Source organism: Mya arenaria, chromosome 8, assembly GCF_026914265.1.
Source record: "Mya arenaria isolate MELC-2E11 chromosome 8, ASM2691426v1".
NCBI classification, from domain to species: Eukaryota; Metazoa; Mollusca; class Bivalvia; order Myida; family Myidae; genus Mya; species Mya arenaria.
Window position 1 is genome coordinate 63,850,118 of NC_069129.1, and position 12,538 is coordinate 63,862,655.

A 12,538-nucleotide genomic window follows, 5' to 3' on the forward strand; every position below is an offset into this window, starting at 1 on the left:
ATTGGCTGACACATAGTCAATGCTAAATCTGACGCAGGGAGTGTGTATCGGTGTAGTGGCAGACGGCGGTTGGTTTGGAATCGGACAGAAAACCCCCAATCAATAATTTGTTCATAAAACCAAACAATGATCGATTATTAATCGATTTAATCATTATTTAATTACAGTTGGTCAACATATTTAAGGCATGTAACAGATACAGTACATGCACCAGTTTTAAGCACCAATGCTCTTTACAAAATTGTTTGTACATTATTTGCATAAATTACATTATTTATTCAGAACGCAACTGTCTTTAGTGTTAACAAGTTAGTTGAAGTTACTATTACAGAACATGAGACCACAGGCTCTATATCATTTGTCTTACATTAAGTATTGTATACAAAAAGAAAGATATCATTTTCTTAAATAATCAGTCAGTTATAAGTACAACGAGCAGTTGAATTTTCTATATGTTTTATAAGAATATTTTCTTTCCGAAAACTAAGAAAACTAAATTCCTACATTGTTAGAAGTAAACGGTAACATGTTTTAAAAATCACTTTTGAAACCACAAACATGAGAAGTTGAGAATCAATTCTTTAGCAGTTAAATAACAAAGAATATTGTAATAAAGTACTTGAGTGACTTACTGACTTGACATTACCACCACTTTAACATTTCAACATTAACTAGGATTAACCAGAAAAAAGAGAATTAGTCGGTAGCGGTTACGTCCCTTGTTTCTATAATCGATTGTTCAAATTTCACTATCAATTGTCGCCGACGTAGGCCTTACCGATCAATTGTCGATTAAAATCGATCGTCGGCACAGCATTAGAAGGCGGACCTTATATATATATAGATAAGACAAGTAACATGCATTCCCATGCCTTAAGTATCAGCTTTGTCAGGACCCCTTAAGATCAGTATGTGAGGCCGTGAGGTTTCAGTTTTGTCAGGCCCCATAAATATGAGCTTTGTTTCGCCCTGAATATATCCTTTGTGAAACATTGAGGATCAGCTATGTAATGTTCTTGATAGGTCTTGTCAGGCCATCAGAATCAGCTTTGATAGATCATCATAACCCGTAAAACCGGAAAGGTGTATCAGCTTTAAAAAACAACAACACGTACAAAAGAAAAGGTGTGGTCAGGCCATCAGGATCAGATTTGCTAGGACCCTCATACAACGCCAATAAGGATAGGTATTGTCATGTCATCAGGGTCAGCTTTGCTAGGCCCTCATACCGGGTAAATGAGGACATGTGGTGTCATGCCATCAGGGTCAGCTTTGCTAGGCCCTCATACCCCGTAAATAAGGACAGGTGTTGACATGCCATCAGGGTCAGCTTTGCTAGGCCCTCATACCCCGTAAATAAGGACAGGTGTTAACAGGCCATCAGGGTCAGCTTTGCTAAGCCCTCATACCACGTAAATAAGGACAGATGTTAACAGGCCATCAGGATCAGTTTAATTAGGCCCTCATACCCCGTACGTATGGACAGTTGTTGTCATGCCATCAGGGTCAGCTTTGTTAGGCCCTCATACCCCGTAAATAAGGATGGGTTTTGTAAGACCATCATGATCAGTTTAACAAGGCCCTCATACCCCGTAAATATGGACAGGTGTTGTCATGTCATGAGGGTCAGCTATGTTAGGCCCTCATACCCCGTAAATAAGGACAGGTGTTGTCATGTCATCAGGATAAGCTTTGTCAGGCCCTCATACCCCGTAAATAAGGACGGACAGGTGTTGTCATGTCATCAGGATCAGCTATGTTAGGCCCTCATACCCCGTAAATAAGGACGGACAGGTGTTGTCATGCCATCAGGGTCAGGTTTGTTAGGCCCTCATACCCCGTAAATAAGGACGGACAGGTGTTGTCATGCCATCAGGGTCAGCTTTGTTAGGCCCTCATACCCCGTAAATAAGGACGGACAGGTGTTGTCATGCCATCAGGGTCAGCTTTGTTAGGCCCTCGTATCCCGTAGATAAGGATAGGTGTTGTCAGGCCACCAGGATAAGCTTTGTTAGGCCCCCATACCCCGTAAATAAGGACAGGTGTTAACAAGCCATCAGGATAAGCTTTGTTAGGCCCCCATACCCCGTAAATAAGGACAGGTGTTGTCAGGCCACCAGGGTCAGCTTTGCTAGGCCCTCATACCTCGTAAATAATAATAGGTGTTGTCAGGCCATCGGGATCAGCTTTGCTATGCCCTCATACCCCCTAAATAAGGATTGGTGTTAACAAGCCATCAGGATCAGCTTTGTTAGGCCCTCATACCCTGTAAATAAGGACAGGTGTTGTCAGGCCATCCGGGTCAGCTTTGCTAGGCCCTCATACCTCGCAAATAAGGATATGTGTTGTCAGGCCATCAGGATCCGCTTTTTCAAGCCCTCATACCCCGTAAATAACGATAGGTGTTAACAGGCCATCAGGGTCAGCTTTGCTAGGCCCTCATACCCCGTAAATAAGGATAGGTGTTAACAGGCCATCAGGGTCAGCTTTGCTAGGCCCTCATACCCCGTAAATAAGGATAGGTGTTAACAGGCCATCAGGGTCAGCTTTGATAGGGTCTCATACCCCGTAAATAAGGACAGGTGTTGTCAGGCCATCCGGGTCAGCTTTGTCAGGCCATCATACCCCGTAAATAGTGATAGGTGTTGTTAGGCCATCATGATCAGCTTTGATAGGGTCTCATACCCCGTTAATAAGGATAGGAGTTAACAGGCCATTAGGATCAGCTTTGTCAGGCCATCATACTCCGTAAATAAGGATAGGTTTTAACAGGCCATCAGGATCAGCTTTGTCAGGCCATCATACCCCGTAAATAAGGGCAGGTGTTAACAGGCCATCAGGATCAGCTTTTTCAGGCCCTCATACCCCGTAAATAAGGACAGGTGTTAACAGGTAATCATGCTCACTTTTATCAGCCCATCATACCCCGTAAATAAGGGCAGGTGTTAACAGGCCATCAGGATCCGCTTTTTCAGGCCCTCATATCCCGTAAATAAGGACTGGTATTAACAGGCCATCAGGGTCAGCTTTGCTAGGCCCTCATACCCCGTAAATAACGATAGGTGTTAACAGGCCACCAGGGTCAGCTTTGCTAGGCCCTCATACCCCGTAAATAAGGGCAGGTGTTAACAGGCCATCAGGATCCGCTTTTTCAGGCCCTCATACCTCGTAAATAAGGATATGTGTTAACAGGCCATCAGGGTCAGCTTTGCTAGGCCCTCATACCCCGTAAATAACGATAGGTGTTAACAGGCCATCAGGGTCAGCTTTGCTAGGCCCTCATACCCCGTAAATAAGGGCAGGTGTTAACAGGCCATCAGGATCCGCTTTTTCAGGCCCTCATACCCCGTAAATAAGAATAGGTGTTAACAGGCCATCAGGGTCAGCTTTGCTAGGCCCTCATACCCCGTAAATAACGATAGGTGTTAACAGGCCATCAGGGTCAGCTTTGCTAGGCCCTCATACCTCGTAAATAAGGATATGTGTTAACAGGCCATCAGGGTCAGCTTTGCTAGGCCCTCATACCTCGTAAATAAGGATATGTGTTAACAGGCCATCAGGGTCAGTTTTGCTAGGCCCTCATACCCCGTAAATAACGATATGTGTTAACAGGCCATCAGGGTCAGCTTTGCTAGGCCCTCATACCTCGTAAATAAGGATATGTGTTAACAGGCCACCAGGATCAGCTTTGTCAGGCCATCATACTCCGTAAATAAGGATAGGTGGCAGAATCATTAATCATATCAAAATATCTCAAAGGAGAAGGAATTTAATTAATATCCTGTGAGATCATTACAGCCAATAATATACCCTAAATGCATTATTTTGTAAATTCATATTTATTATTATGTAAATACATATTTAGTTTGAATACAAACATTCAATATCAATTGAGAATGCCATACATGTCGTCGGGTAAATTGTGTCAAACTGTTATGGTTTATCCATGCGGCTAAAGTATGCTACTAAATTAGATTCGTATCACTTTCTGCAATTATAAACTAATATTCTTCGACATAATATTTTATTAACGAGCCTGATTTGCCTTATTCTGATCTTGAACTTTGCTTAAAGCACTTGTCAGTTTTTATCAAATATTAAGTATAACGAGAAGTTGAAGTGTCTGTCTTCATTTTATCTCTCACAAATAGATTTGTTACTGTGTTTAAGTGAACACCAGTTCGTTTCAAATCGTTAAAGTATTTTACATATGTTGTGTTAGTCTGTTATCTTTTTACTGAGTTTTCATCAATTGTGATATTTGTAATACCTCGGAGGATATACATTTTTTTTATTCTTATGTAACACTCTCTCAGCCTGTCTTTAAAAACAAGTATATTTTCTAAAGTATTTTGAGGTATTTGGCGCAATAATTTTTCGATTTGTCTGTACAAAGCAGATGGTGAACAGAGACAAAGCAATCACTGTAAAATCGAAGAATTCCATCACTTTCTTCTCTATGTATAATTATTCAATACGGAGTAACCTTAAGATACCTAAATGATATTGAAACTGAATACCTATCAACCGAATCAAGGAAGCAGCGATATTGGTACACGTATTATTTAAGTCGATAAACCCGACTTCGCCTTTTTAATCCGCCTCCACGGCGTGGGGAGGGGGATATAGGAATGCTTTTCGTCCGTCCGTCCGTTAGTCTGTCTAACCGTCCGTGTGTCTGGCTCATTTTCTCGTGTCCTGGCTGTAACTTTCTCTTGTATGGACATATTTTAAAAGAACTTGCCACATATGTTCGGCGTAAAAAGACGATGTGTTGCGTACACGACCTGTGTTCCTACTTTTATGGCCAAGGTCACACTTAGTGTTTGCCTTCTATGGAATGCTGCGTATAAGGACATAGAGTTTAGGTAGTCGTGTCCGGGCTGTAACTTTCTCATGTATGGACATATTTAAAAAACAACAACAACAACTTGTCAGATGTGTTTGACACCCCAAGACGACGTGTTGCGTACAAAACCCGCGTCCCTACCTTTATTGTCAAAGTCATTGTCGTTTACTATGGAATGTTGCATGTATGACGACATAGAGTACTTTTCTCTTGTATGGACACATTTTACAATAACTTGCCACATGATTTCGACACTAGAGGACGACGTGTCAATTGCAAGACCCGTGTCCCTACCTCTAATGTCAATGTCACACTAAGTGCTTGTTTTCTATAAGGAAATTAGAGTGTAGGCTGTGAAGTATGGTTTGTATTACTTATGTTCAGGGGCAATTTAAAAATACTTGCCGTATGTATTTGGCACGTAAAGGCAATGTCGCATTTTCAAGATCCACGCTGTATTGTTGTCAAGCATAAAGGAGTTTTAATCATATGGCACAGTTCTTGGGCACGTAGAGGCGACATGTGGACTAAGAACCATCTCTATAGTTTTCCTTAGTACATCTAGTTTCAGTTGTGACATTCAGATCTTCATTTGTGTTTATGATACACTGTTAGTAAGTTATTTCAGAACGGTTGAACTTTGATGGTTCATTTCATACACGATGTCAATACTAATTTTCTTTGTAGTGTTTGATTATGTGCAATATCACGGCACAATTCAAGTCAAGTTTAAAAACACGAGTAAAATCCAGCAGACGTTTTCTATAAAATCAGCATATCATTTCTTTAATACAATGACCCAAATTAGATAATGTTTTGTACATAATAGTAAATGCTGTTATTATGGAGTTTAAGTAAACATTTGGCTTGAATAATTGGTTAGGCCTTCGCTTCTGGTACCGGACAACATCCACTAAATGTACCTTGACCTTAAGAGGTTTCTTGCTCAAAGAAAAAAATATACATTTTCATATCTGCCTTTTCTCCAGTCTCAAATACCCAGCCACTATGGAAATGTTTGCTATATAGACGAACACTTATTTTCTTTCCTTTTATGCAGCTTATGATCTTTATTTGACACAACATCAACAGTGAAGCAGTTTCGTACGTAATGAAATGTATTCCAGCCAATTTGTGTAAGTGCAATATTTTTCCCTAGTCTTTGCAGCATTTTTTCCAAGTCTAAAGAATATATTAATTCCATATTAAATGCATATATCAAAGCCATTTGCACAAACACATCCTCATGAATTCTCTTCTTAGGGAAATGGGGGGACACATGTTGCAGTTTAATGTATATTTGTACTTGTATTTGTATTAAGGGAAAAGAAAGCTTCCATTTCAATATTTGGGTTGCATTCCTTTAAATGCAATTCTCTAATCATATCCGGTTATTTGGTTATAGGATAAGGTAGCCTGTTGTGTACTCCACCTTGATTTGAGAGGGCCAGTCGCACACAAAGGCTATTTGTAGCACAATCATTTTGTATTGAATCAATTTTAGGATGAAGTATCTTATATAATATGTTCCACTGATGACTCTTCATTACGTTTTTGTATTTCCAAAAGACATGTCATATATTTCTTTATTAATTTTAACAAAACTTTATTTGTCTATGTCCAGTTCGAGTGCTTTCATCATCATACTAATCTACAGGATATAAAAATCTTGAATAAAATCATCAACTTCATAATAACTGTTTGATACTTAAACAAGTGATATTGCAAATATGGATTTAAATCAGACGGCTGGAAATACAAAAGTCACTTCTTCTCAGTTGGATTCTTCTGAAATAACAACCCTGAAGTGCTTTGATGCAAGTAGTGCCTCAAGCCATGGATTGTTAACACTACTTAAGTATTCACAAGAAAGTAGTCCAAGTTGTTCCCAAAGCAAGAGTGAAAAAGAAAAGAAAAAGTTGTGTTTCAAGTCATGGATTGTTAACACTACTTAAATCTTCACAAGGAAACTGTTCTACAAGCCAAAATGCACAGTCCCCTTTCCTGTTCCACATCTTATTAATATCTTTTACTTTTCATTATAATTTGGTTGAAAAGACCAAATATGTCTTATTTTTTGATTTGCAATTATCATTGTTCCCATTGCAATTAAGCGAAAGCTCTTCACCGCTTCACACAAGATAACACTACAAGTATGCAAGGAACCATTTAGCGAAAGCTCTTCACCGCTTCACACAAGATAACACTACAAGTATGCAAGGAAACCATTTAGCGAAAGCTCTTCACCGCTTCACACAAGATAACACTACAAGTATGCAAGGAAACCATTTAGCGAAAGCTCTTCACCGCTTCACACAAGATAACACTACAAGTATGCAAGGAAACCATTTAGCGAAAGCTCTTCACCGCTTCACACAAGATAACACTACAAGTATGCAAGGAAACCATTTAGCGAAAGCTCTTCACCGCTTCACACAAGATAACACTACAAGTATGCAAGGAAACCATTAAACATTTTATTTGATGAAATTTTTCTTTGGCCATTCTCCGACTACCACTGATGCAAGTTATTCAATTGTGCATTGCTAACGAAAACATTGTACTTGCTAACTGCTAAAGCTGCTAAACATAACCAGGAACAGTGTGTTTATGTTATTGTATTGTCGTTTTTTGAACGAAGCACAGATGAATGATAAATAGATTCCAACCAAACGAGTTTTGAAAACGCTTAGATGTCTACAAATGTGATGTATAAGCATTATCATTTAAGGTATCCGTCAGATACTTCCTGCCAGCAAACAAGTTCTTCACAAATAATAACGACTGGGGAAAAATAATAATATTTACATGGAATTATAGAAACAATTCAAAACCTGAAATTTCTATTTTTTCCTCTTGAAATTTCTTGAACTGATAACTGGCATCTCTCTCATCAAGATTGACGATCAAGTTCATTATCTGCTGAATTAAAGGTAATAGTCCACTGACAAAGAAGTGCTCTTTACACCATTTTCAGTAATAATATAATTCATTAAGAAAATATTGCCATTTAGCAAATAATTCAAATCATGAAATACTGGATGTTGCTAACCATCGGAACATGGCCTTTATATAAACCATTGTTTGGGCAGTTTCCTTTTGTTCTAAAAATATGATAAATCAGTTATTATCTCGGCCATAACCTATGCTATTCTTGACTTGCAGGCCGTGCATGTTAAACCATTATAGAGTAATATCGTTCAAATTATCGTCGCATCGGTTAAATACAGAAGTTTGTAGGTGGACTAATACAGTTTCTAATAAATAAATTTGCCCACATTTGCCCTAACATGTATGTGTTAGAAGACGAATTTCCTTTTTTGATTGAATGCAGCATTTATGCAAATATTGGATTTTAATATATTTCATGATGTTATCGCAAATATGTATAAAACCATAGATTTGTTTAATACAGAACATACTGGTTTGTTGAAATATTTATATGTTCGTGTATAAACAAATGCTTAGGGAAAGAAGTTCATTACTTGACATACATGACTATTTCATGTCTAAGAACCAACTGTTAAATAGATGTAAAATAATTCGTACGAAGTATTCTCTCATAAAAAGAGTTTATATATTTGTTACTGTAAAGAATCTTAACTAGTTATTAAAATTATACCAACCGCCAAGTACATGTTGCATAATCAAAAATGATCATGGGCTATCATAATCTACTTCATTGATGTATTATGTTTGATGATGTACGTGAAGTTAGCGGCCTAGCGGCCTAGCGGCCTAGCGGCGTGAAGTTAGCGGCCTAGCGGCCTAGCGGCCTAGCGGCGTGAAGTTAGCGGCCTGGCGGCCTAGCGGCCTAGCGGCGTGAAGTTGGCGGCCTAGCGGCCTAGCGGCCTGGCGGCCTAATTATTTTTTCTATGTCCAAGCAATTGTTAATGCGTTTTTTTTAAAACAATGATAAATCAAGGTTTTTTATTCATATAGTTACATAGCGGCCTTAAATTGTTATCTATTCAGAATATTTTTCTTTACCTTTTATTCTAAAACAATTTAAAATTAACTGTTTTATGCACAAATTATCACTCTGAAGCGTTTTTCAACTTTTTTTCAAAAAAGTCGATATAGCACTTCAGCGGCCTAGCGGCCTAGCGGCCTAGCGGCGTGAAGTTGGCGGCCTGGCGGCCTAGCGGCCTAGCGGCCTAAAATGGTATCCTATTTCAAACCATGTATACATGCATTTTCTTTTAAAACAATGACATATTAACTGTTTTATGCACAAATTAACACTTTGAAGCTATTAGCGATTATCAACAGTTTTTTTTCAAAAGTGTCGATTGAGCAGTCAGCTATTTCAAAGCATTTAACATGCCTGTTCTTCTAAAACAATGATATATTTACTGTTTTTATGCACAAATTATCACTCTGAAGCGTTTTACAATTCTTTTCCAAAAAAGTCGATCGAACAATTCAGCGGCCTAGCGGCCTAGCGGCCTAGCGGCCTAGCGGCCTAGCGGCGTGAAGTTAGCGGCCTGGCGGCCTAGCGGCCTAGCGGCCTAAAATGGTTTCCTATTTCAAACCATGTATACATGCATTTTCTTCTTAAACAATGACATATTAACTGTTTGGATGCACAAATTAACACTTTGAAGCTATTAGCGATAATCAACATATTTTTTTTTCAAAAAGTCGATTGAGCAGTCAGCTATTTCAAAGCATTAAACATGGCTGATCTTCTCAAACAATGATGTATTTGCTGTTTTTATGCACAAATTATCACTCTAAAGCGTTTTTTTTTTTTTCAAAAAAGTTGATCGAGCACTTCAGCGGCCTAGCGGCCTAGCGGCCTAGCGGCGTGAAGTTAGCGGCCTGGCGGCCTAGCGGCCTAGCGGCCTAAAATTGTTTCCTTTTTCAAACCATGTATACATGCATTTTCTTTTAAACAATGATATATTAACTGTTTTTATGCACAAATTAACACTTTGAAGCTATTAGCGATTATCAACAGTTTTTTTTTCAAAAGTGTCGATAAAGCAGTCAGGTATTTCAAAGCATTAAACATGCCTGTTCTTCTAAAACAATGATGTATTTGCTGTTTTTATGCACATAATATCACTCTGAAGCGTTTTTCAACTTTTTTTCAAAAAAGTCGATCGAGCACTTCAGCGGCCTAGCGGCGTGAAGTTAGCGGCCTGGCGGCCTAGCGGCCTAGCGGCCTAAAATGGTATCCTATTTCAAAGCATGAATACATGCATTTTCTTCTAAAACAATGACATATTAACTGTTTGAATGCACAAATTAACACTTTGAAGCTATTAGCGATAATCAACATATTTTTTTTTTCAAAAAGTCGATTGAGCAGTCAGCTATTTCAAAGCATTAAACATGGCTGATCTTCTAAAACAATAATGTATTTACTGTTTTTATGCACAAATTATCACTCTAAAGCGTTTTTTTATTTTTATTTTCAAAAATGTTGATCGAGCACTTCAGCGGCCTAGCGGCCTAGCGGCGTGAAGTTAGCGGCCTGGCGGCCTAGCGGCCTAGCGGCCTAAAATTGTTTCCTATTTCAAACCATGTATACATGCATTTTCTTTTAAAACAATGATATATTAACTGTTTTTATGTACAAATTAACACTTTGAAGCTATTAGCAATTATCAACAGGTTTTTTTTCAAAAGTGTCGATAAAGCAGTCAGCTATTTCAAAGCATTAAACATGCCTGTTCTTCTAAAACAATGATGTATTTACTGTTTTTATGCACATAATATCACTCTGAAGCGTTTTTCAAATTTTTTTCAAAAAATCGATCGAGCACTTCAGCGGCCTAGCGGCCTAGCGGCGTGAAGTTAGCGGCCTAGCGGCCTAGCGGCCTAGCGGCCTAGCGGCCTAAAATGGTATCCTATTTCAAAGCATGTATACATGCATTGTTTTCTAAAACAATGATATATTATCTGTTTTAAGCAAACACTATCACTCTGAGGCGATTATCAACCTTTTTTTCAAAAAGTCGAACAAGCAGTCAGCTTTTCAAAGCATGTGAACATGCCTATCCTTTTCAAAAATATGTTGATAATCGCCTCAGAGTGATAGTCTGTGCATAAAAACAGTTAACATATCATTTGTTTAGAAGAAAATGCATGTATACATGCTTTGAAATAGGAGAGCATTTTAGGCCGCCAGGCCGCTAGGCCGCTAGGCCGCTAACTTCACGCCGCTAGGCCGCTAGGCCGCTGAAGTGCTCGATCAAATTTTTTTGAAAAAAAAACAAAACAAAAAACAAAACGCTTTAGAGTGATAATTTGTGCATAAAAACAGCAAATACATCATTGTTTTAGAAGATCAGCCATGTTTAATGCTTTGAAATAGATGACTGCTCAATCGACTTTTTTGAAAGAAAAAAAATATGTTGATTATCGCTAATAGCTTCAAAGTGTTAATTTGTGCATTCAAACAGTTAATATGTCATTGTTTAAGAAGAAAATGCATGTAAACATGCTTTGAAATAGGAAACCATTTTAGGCCGCTAGGCCGCTAGGCCGCCAGGCCGCTAACTTCACGCCGCTAGGCCGCTAGGCCGCTAGGCCGCTGAAGTGCTCGATCGACTTTTTTGGAAAAGAATTGAAAAACGCTTCAGAGTGATAATTTGTGCATAAAAACAGTAAATACATCATTGTTTTAGAAGAATAGGCATGTTTAATGCTTTGAAATAGCTGACTGCTTTATCGACACTTTTGAAAAAAAAAACTGTTGATAATCGCTAATAGCTTCAAAGTGTTAATCTGTGCATAAAAACAGTTAATATGTCATTGTTTTAGAAGAAAATGCATGTATACATGGTTTGAAATAGGAAAAGTTTTTAGGCCGCTAGGCCGCTAGGCCGCCAGGCCGCTAACTTCACGCCGCTAGGCCGCTAGGCCGCTGAAGTGCTCGATCAACTTTTAAAAAAATAAAATAAAAAACGCTTTAGAGTGATAATTTGTGCATAAAAACAGTAAATATATCATTGTTTTAGAAGATCAGGCATGTTTAATGATTTGAAATAGCTGACTGCTTAATTGACGCTTTTAAAAAAAAAATGTTGATAATCGCTAATAGCTTCAAAGTGTTAATTTGTGCATAAAAATAGCTAAGATGTCATTGTTTTAGAAGAAAATGCATGTATTCATGCTTTGAAATAGGATACCATTTTAGGCCGCTAGGCCGCTAGGCCGCCAGGCCGCTAACTTCACGCCGCTAGGCCGCTAGGCCGCTGAAGTGCTCGATCGACTTTTTTGAAAAAAAGTTGAAAAACGCTTCAGAGTGATATTATGTGCATAAAACAGTTAATTTAAAATTGTTTTAGAATAAAAGATAAAGAAAGATATTCTGAATAGATAACAATTTAAGGCCGCTATGTAACTATATGAATAAAAAACCTTGATTTATCATTGTTTTTTTAAAAAAAACGCATTAACAATTGCTTGGACATAGAAAAAATAATTAGGCCGCTAGGCCGCTAGGCCGCTAGGCCGCCAACTTCACGCCGCTAGGCCGCTAGGCCGCCAGGCCGCTAACTTCACGCCGCTAGGCCGCTAGGCCGCTTGGCCGCTAACTTCACGCCGTTAGGCCGCTAGGCCGCTAGGCCGCTAACTTCACGTACATTGTTTGATGTAATGTGTGGAAATAAACTTTTGTCCTGTTCTATCACCGAGTGTTGAGTCAAACATGTTAAGTTCGATCCAATACATTCA